At 34.1% G+C, this 9,098-nt stretch overlaps 1 long non-coding RNA gene across 1 annotated transcript; it reads right to left on the reverse strand.

Moving 5' to 3' along the window:
• Positions 1-1,788: 1,788 nt before the first annotated feature.
• Positions 1,789-5,400, reverse strand: LOC106313869. Its single transcript, XR_001264507.1, has 3 exons — positions 5,387-5,400; positions 4,719-4,797; positions 1,789-4,622 (listed from the first exon to the last, which is right to left on the reverse strand). It is a non-coding gene; the product is annotated as an uncharacterized LOC106313869 (long non-coding RNA).
• Positions 5,401-9,098: the final 3,698 nt, after the last annotated feature.

Consider the following 9,098-nt stretch of genomic DNA (forward strand, 5'->3'; position numbering starts at 1 on the left):
TAACTGATTAATATTACTCTTTCATTTGTTTAGAAATTTTAAAATGCTTATAAAATTTATATCTATGAAAAATAAATAAAATTTTATTTAATTGTATATATTGTTATCATAGTTAGACATATAATTTTAGGTGTAAGAATTCAAACCAGTTTGATTATTTATTTTAACATATTGAATTATGATGAAGGACTTTTCAAGGGTTCAAGATCAAATCAATGTAGTATAAAAGATGTTAAACCAGTTCTAAGTGATTCTAAAGTAAAGGGAATGCAAGATCATGCTTAATCTAAGTGCTATCAATTGGTGAGATGATTTTGAACTAGAAAACTACTAAAATGCAATAAAAAATAAAACTTTCTTTTCTTATGGAATGGAAGAACTCATGGGCTAAGGGAATTGACCTTGGGTGATCAAGTTTCAATCTAAAGGTGGTACTTTTCAATCAATCTATCAACCTTAGACCTAGACACAATCCTAAACAAACTCTATCTCTAGATGAATGCTCATTCACTAAGATAACTCAAACATCAAATCTCTTTGGTTGAATATTATATAAGCAATCATTAAGTTCAAGTCTATTAGTCATCTTAACATCTTTAACATCAAATCTCTTTGGTAAAGAATGTTAAAAGCATAGTAGAGTTGGTTCATGCATTTCATCGAACACCTTTCGGGTGTGAAATGCTTAAAGCTCAACTTTAGAGAGGCAAACTCTAAAATTGCATTAAAAGCACTCTACTAGCAAAGAACAAGATGGATCTATACTAAAACACCTTAGATCTAGCTTAATCATTCTTAGTCTCCCTAATCCATGAATCTAAAGATGATTACTCACTAATTGTCATGATAAACCCAAGAATCAATAATGATTTGGTGTTAATCATAATTAGTGATCAATATAATCTAAGCAATCACAAAAGATAATGATCAAGATTAGATCTTTCGACTCAAAATTCTTTGTGATTAGATAGAAAATAAGATGATCTCCTCTCTTCGGATTACAAAAGTATTTATATGGCTTTGGTAAATCTAATTGTTTCTATTAAAAAAAATCTAAAAAGCCCTTTAAAAACATTAAAATTCGACTAAGGCAAAGATTCGACCCGGGTTGAAATCTCCAACTCCCACCCGAGCCACTCTCCCGCGTTGGACCGTCGTTGAAACTCTTTTGTCATGCGCGCGGGTAGGCGAACCCGCGTGCCCCAACCCGCTTTAGGCCGTCGATCGCTCCTCTTCGTGCGCGCGGTAAGGCTGTCCCGCGTGCCTTCAACCCGAGTCGAGACGTCGACGCATCTTCCTCTTCGTGCGCGTGGGTTCACGATCCCGCGAGCCTTCAACCTGCGTCGTCGAGCTTCATATCCTCCGTCATGGCGGAGACTTCAATCGTTGTCACGACGCGCCTCCACGATTCATGCCGTCATCATCATCATTCTGTGGCTGTGCTCAGAATCACCGTCTTGGTCTCAGATCGAGCCGTGACAGCTTGTCCTGAAGCCCTGGAGTGCTTCTCCTTCGTCGCAACGTCGCTGGAGCCAGCCATAGCCGTTGGCGCTCGTGGAGGTCTTATCTTCAGGCTTCGTCGTCACTGGCTCACGGCCTCTCTATCTCCACGTCTTCGTCGTGCTCTCAGCCTCGCCGTCGCCTACAGATCGACCAAGAGAAAGCTCGTTCTCTCCAATGGTGATTTCTTCAGTAATTGCAAAACAGGTCCCCGGAATCTTGATTATTTACACATTCGCCCCAAACTCTTATAGTTGCATAAAGGACCTCTCGAATTGGCCCCGAATCTTTTGATTGTCAAAAATAACCCAAGCGAGTATTCTAAATTTGCAGAGATGGACCTTGAACTTCTGGATGTTTTCAATTCGGACCCAAACTTTGTAAATTGCAAGAATAACCCACGGTTTAGCCCCAAACTTCTCAAACGAGCATTCCAAACCTTATGATATGCAAATGAGTATGCATATGCAACACAAAGACCTAAATGCAACCTAAAATGATCATAATAAGGTAAAAGATGAATCTAAAACTTATTAAAATCATGAGATATCAAATTACAACAGTTACTCTAAATTGAATTAGCTAGTTTTTTAGATCTAGTTAGGCTAAAATATGGATTTTTTTTTTTCATTAGGTTTTTGATATACCATTGATTTTACCCATTTTTAGCCATGGTATATAGGTATTTTAGGAACTATTTATTATGTTTTGAAGTCTTTTTAACACATGTACATGTTCATGAGTGTTTTGTAAAAAGCGATGATTTGGATGCATTTTAGAGATAAAATGAGAGGAAGCTCGTAGCTGACCATCGAACATGTCTGAATGTAGACGATCAGAGACAAACATTGATCGACGCACACCCTGTACCGTCGATCGACAGCGAAACCGCGCAAAACTCAGCTAGGTTTCCAGCAAGCTAAAATCCCAAGTCACGACATGTTTAAAGAAATACCCCTTTCCGACTTTTAACCTAATATTTATGTACTCTGTCATTGTTCTAGGCAAAACACGCTTTTTTACTTTCTACTTTTCACATCAAACAACACTTAGGGTTTTTAGTAGATTTGGAGAGAATATCCAAGACTCCTTCAGAGATTTGTATTGGAACTCCTGTATTTCTAACTTTAATCTGTTTATGCATTTTATTCAGTTTATGCTTATGAATTGTTTTGCTATGTATGAGTAATTCACTTGCTAGATTTAGGGTCCAAATCGGTTAAGAGGGATTAGCCCAAAATATAGAATTGCTAAGGTGATAAATATCCTTCAAAGAATTATGGTTAATTAATAGAACCTTGAACTTAGGATTGTGGACAACTACGACGGTAGGTTCTGCTACGTCGGTAGGTTCTGCACCAAAACTAATTCATTTGAGCTATTATTGCTAGAAACAAGCGGAAGCTGATTTAGATAATACTAGTGACCTATCGATCAACTCGCTAACGCACGTCTAAGAGAACATCGATCGACATTCTTACCATAACATCGATCGACGTTCAGTTCGTATCAACAAGCGGCATCTAAGATATTGGACTTAGTCAAAACATAAGACTCACATGCAAAAGCTGGATATCTTTACACTATAAGTCGAGTTCTAGGATTGACATTTAAGTATTATATACCTCTATAATGCCAACTACCTAAATAGAAACCCTAGATCTAATGCTTTCTAATAATTGTTTACAAAACCTTAAACCAATCAACTGAACAACTACCTTGTTCGCTTACTTGCAATTTACTATTTTCATAATTTACCTAGCTTAATCATAAACTGTTTAGATCTATTGTGTGTCCTAGTTCCTTGTGGATTAGATCCATAAATACAACAGTTGAACCTCTTATTTGAGAGAGTAAATCACTCCTTAGAGTAATTGAGTGATATCAATTTGATTTGTCTTCTTACATTTCTAAATACATATTTTAAAATTTCTATACAATGATATATGTTGTTTTACGCTGTTTAGATGTGTATTTAGGTGTCTACATTGCTTATATGTGTCCATTTTCTTTGATATAAAATAAAAAGGACAATGTGCAAATTAAAGAAATTTAGGGTCAACATGAAAATAGCTAAAATTCCAGGTACCTGTTCTGAAAATATCCAGAAAGTTGGTTGGAAACGAGCCGACCAACCAGATCGATCAATCCTGGTTCTGTTCGAGACAAAGGACAAAAGATGCGGTCTGACGTTGAGGGTGTTGGGATTTATTAAGCTCATGTCTAATTCTTTATTGTCTGATTAGTACGATATTTTCCACTTTGGGCATAAGAGACAAGTCCGCATGAATTTACTTTTGGGATCTTTCCCAAAAGGCATTCGTACTAATTAGAGTTTGACATCTCTTTGTATATCAGACACTCTTTGTCTAAATTTCCAATATGGGACCACACTCATCTTATGTCCCACAATTGAATTTCCAGGATCTTGTGACTTGATCTCTGCCATATACCTCTCATTCATATCTTGACGCGATATACTTCTTCATTTTCTTTAATCTCTAGAACTTCAGTGTCTGGCATGTCACCCCCTTTGAAATATGAGTTTCCATGTGTGGAATCATCAGCTCGTCCCTCATTCATTATCTCTTTTCTTCTTTGTCGCGCAGAATATTGTGGTTGCGAATATACATCATGTAATGCAAAATACCGTACCATTACATCCCAAAATTTTGGTGTCTCTCGGTTGAACGATTTTGTTATTTTACATCCATATAAAAGATATATATATATATATATATATATATATATATAATTTCAATTTAGTTATATGTGTCTTAATAGTTGATAATATAAATATAATATTTATTAATTATTACCGCCTCGTGATTATCCCACCACTCCGGAGATGCGTAAATCATAGATGTTTCAGGATCCACCGAAATGCCGGTGGATTTCATCAGAAACTTCTACATCTTGTATGATTTTTTGAACTCATCAAGCTTATTTTTGAAAAATGCGTAAGTTATATTCATGTTAAATGCAAGATTGAATTTTCAACCATATACTCTGCCATGAGCCTTAGGATCTTTGAGACTATAATTTGACATGGAAATTGCCTCATCAAACAATTCAATCAATTTTTTCTCTTGTTCGTACGTCCATTTAAATCTCTCTGTAGTCTACAAATTACAATATATATATATATATATATATATTAATTAATTGCATCTTTTGCATCTATATCATTAAGTAAAATATTTAACTTTCAAACTTACTCTAGTTCTAGTTTCATTAGAAGCATTCCGACCTCTTTGTCCCGAAGCACTTGCGTTCCCTCGACAATTAGACGCCATTCTGCATTATTATCATAATATTAATAATACTAAATTGAAAATTTAAATCAGAATTACACAATATTTTTATTCCTAATTATATTAGTATTAAAATTACTTTTCTCTCTCTTTTAAACCTACATATTCCTAAATGTTTATTTATCCAACATTATCTATGATAAAAATTATTTATTATGTGAACAGTATCATATTTTTAACAATAATTAATTTGATTAAAAAAATTAAAGACATTTGATAAACTAACTTATAAACATATATAATTTTCTTAACACATAAAATCTATGATTTGTTAAATTTTTCAAAGATATAATTTATAAGTAGAAATTAACATTTTTTACATTATATATTGTGCACAACTAATTTTTTTTCTTATATTTCTAACTTAAATAATTAAGTCTGAACGTATATATTAGTTTATATTGTCTATATTAAATTTATTTTATAAACTCTAAAATAATTTTTTTCTGCTTCATCAATGCAAATTAGATTAAATATAGTGTAAACATAATTATTTATATTTAATAACTTTTAAAAAAATGAAATGACAAAAAAAAATTGAAATGGAAAAACAAAATTGGATAAATACGTACCTTGAAATGTGTCAACAACTTCGTATGCATCAAATGAAAATGCAACAGCCTTATATAGAAGTTTTCAATTAAAAAAAATATCTCACCAACTTGCAATCAACACCCACTTACCCACCTCCCCACACCAACTTAGCTACTAGTGCATTTCAAACGTGTTTCTGAAACACACATATATTTTTAATTTTTTCTTTTATTTTTAAAATTATAACCACCTATGTGTTTTCTTTGTGTTTTGTAATAAATAGATGAGTTTAATTGTAACCGCATGCGCTTAAGTGTATACGCACGTAATATTCATAACCTTAGTCTTTATTATGTGTGTTCTTTCTATCTAAACGCGTTTTCAAACTTCTAAGCTAATCCTATTTAGAACAACTTCTAAGCTAATCTTTTACACTAAAAATCATTTTTATTCCAGTGCTTTAACCAAAAAAAAAAGTAATTAATCTTTTTTGTCATTAAATTAAACATACTCAACAATTAATTAATTAATTTTTTTGCACCAGAAAAATTGGGATTCAGTCCAAAAAGAGGTGATTTCTGTAAATTTAATAATATGTTTATAAATATTTTTTTAGTGTAATGGAAGTAAAACCACTCTCCGTCATTATATGATGCAAATAGATTACAGTTATCTTGATTTTTAAAAAATTATTTATGATAAAATAATAATATATTTTTACGTCAAAAAAATCTTTTAGTCTATAAATCTTTAGTGATATTTTTTGAATATTTTTTATAAAATCCATATTTATTACAGAAAATATGAGAACATATAGGTGATGATTCATAAACTAACCGAATATAAGGATTTCCGCAAGAAATTACCGTCGCAAAGATACATGTATTTTCTTAAATTTTCATCAAGTATATTTTTTTGGATCAAGTATTTAAGATGTTTAGTACAGAGGTTTTAAGTATCACACGTGCATGTGCTAACGTACGGTATGGGTAACATGAATTGGTTTTTTTGTTTCTCTCCTCTGCGGTTGGCCTTGGCTTAACTCGTCACGTACGTCAGATGTTTGGGCCATATACATTCGCAACATTCCAAGATTTGTCGGGAGTCACACGAGTGTGTACTCGATACATATACATACATGCACACTAATAAATTCCAATAATATTCTGTTATTAGTTAGAACATTTGATGGGTACATCCGAGATATTGTGGAACAGATTATATTATATTATCAGTAAATGCAGTAAAACCTTTCAAGAGAAAACGTTCTACTTATATGGTGTCCTAGGTTGCACGGGTACGCCAACTTGGTGACGTATCACGTACCGGGTTCGTTGGGGGGGGACGGGTACGGCTCGGGTACGCCTGGGAAACGTCCCCAACACATGTATGGTACCCGGGACGGCCTGACTCAACGGGGACGGGCTTGGTCAGAGATTAGAGACGTATCAGAAACGTTTCCAAGCAAAATAGACGATTCCGATTGATTTTTTGTGTTACGAAGTCTAACGTTAAACCATATTTGTTTATTCTATTGAGTCTGAAAAGATTAAAAGATATAATTAAAACTTTTAGAGGGGTAGATGCCAATAGTTTAGAGGTGTAGATGCTAACACATAGTCAAATTTGTTCGTAAACTTGAAAACCAAGTTATTTTCAAATTTCTAACAGATAAAAGCTGTCGAAGAAAGAAAACATAATTTAGGTTTAAAGAAGAAGAAGATGACCTCATGTCATGTGACTTATACATGCTTTCACTAGCGTCTTTAATATCACACTTCTTGAAATTTTGATTTAGTGGTTATTATTCAGAATATTCAAAACGATAGAATAATGACATCAACTAAAAACCAGTTAAAACTTAAAACAGAACAAAACAATGTTTAGAATTAAACTTTTTTAAAATTTTGTATTACTTATAGATTTAATTTATGATTTGTATATAATATATGTTATATATAGAAATATTTTATTGCAGTATCCCAGCCGTACCCGTATTTTAAATTTTTGGTTTTCCCGTTTCCCGTGCCCGTTCCCGTACCCGTTTCCAGTCCCTGTACCTGTATCAGGGCTGCTTAGATGGTGTCAGAGCATTTACATTTATGAATCATTTAATCTCTTTCTTCTTCATCTTTTTTTTTCTTCTTCTCTCTTAATCGCTTCCAATGGCTGCTGCTCCGAAACCAGCTTGAACGTGCATACGGTGTTACCTACATCAAATCCCACATTTTCATTTTCTCAATATTGACAATCATAACTACGACTCTTAGACTGAACTCTTCTTTACACACTATCAGAGTTTTGATGTTTCCGATGAATTTGATGGTACATTGTTTCCGTCGAACGCAACTTACGAGGCGTGGATCAAAAGAGTTGGTCTTGTCAAGCTTTGGCTCTATAAAACACCGTCCAAAAACCTGTTTTGGAGTACTTTCTAGACAAAAAGAACATCACAAGATACTTGGGTCATAACTGATTTTTTTTCTATGACAACAAAGACGCCAGAACCATCAAACTAGATCACTCCCTAAAGACCAAGACAATCGGTGATCTCTCCATTCACACCTACTACCAAAAACTGAAATCAATTTCGGACTTGTTGACCAATGTTGATTCATCTGTTACAGAACGCACCTTGGTTACTTATATGTTAAAGGGACCAACAACCTTTTTCCAAATTTGTAGAGGACATATCAATTCTTATTCTTGAAGAAGATGGACTCAATTGAGGCACCAAAACCTCTCTAACACACAAGGATTCTTCTTCCTCTGAAAAAGTGTTACTCACATCTACTTCAAATACTGATCGGAGAAACACATAGCTAAATCAACAATGCTTTAATAGTAACATAGGAAGAAAGAATAACAATTGGTCGTGGAAAAGGCTTCTACAATCAATCGCGCCCACAGTTTCTAAATGGAATGCGCCTTTCGGGATAAATGGTTATGCGATGTGGCTATCTCAACAAATGCAACAATAGAGTCAACAACATAAACTGAAAGCTCCCCAACAAGTTCTTCTAGGCCCTCGTCCTAACATGTCTTCAGTTTCATCATTCTCTCATGCTCATGGACATCATGTTGAAAAATAGAAACTGGACCTTACTATGGACTTTGGCTTTGCCTTCAACACAATGACCCTCATTGATCCGTCTGACTCGCAACAATACATGGATATGGGCACAACATTACACCTTGCAAACTCTGCAGGTAACATGAAATCATTTTTTAACTATGACACTGGGAAATATGTTACTACTGCCAATGGAGCTTGCATTCCAATACATTCTTCTGGTTCCTTCTCTTTCCCTTCATTATCTCAACCTTTAAAGCTAAACATTATTTTTGTAACTCCATCAATCATAAAAAAACCTTGTATCAATGCGTCGTTTCACTAAAGATAACTCTTGTTCCATTGAGTTTGACCCTCTTGGTTAATTGCGAAGGATCTTCACACACGGAGGACTCTTCTCCGCAATGACAACAATAGAGATCTCTATCATGTTTACCTTTCTTCAAATAAGACTCAACGTTTCCTCTGTGAAGGATCTTCACACATGGAGGGCTTTTCTCCTTAGTGACAACAATGAAGATCTCTATCGTGTTTTTCCTTTTTCAAATAAAGACTCAACGCTTTCTTCCTCTTTTATGGCTACGTCTTCAAACAATTGGCCCATATGTCTAACTCATCCTAGCAATGAAACTCTTAATTCTCTATGATCTTCAACTGCTTTGCCTTGCAATAAAAAG

The sequence above is a fragment of the Brassica oleracea genome, chromosome C1, assembly GCF_000695525.1.
Source record: "Brassica oleracea var. oleracea cultivar TO1000 chromosome C1, BOL, whole genome shotgun sequence".
NCBI classification, from domain to species: domain Eukaryota; kingdom Viridiplantae; phylum Streptophyta; class Magnoliopsida; order Brassicales; family Brassicaceae; genus Brassica; species Brassica oleracea.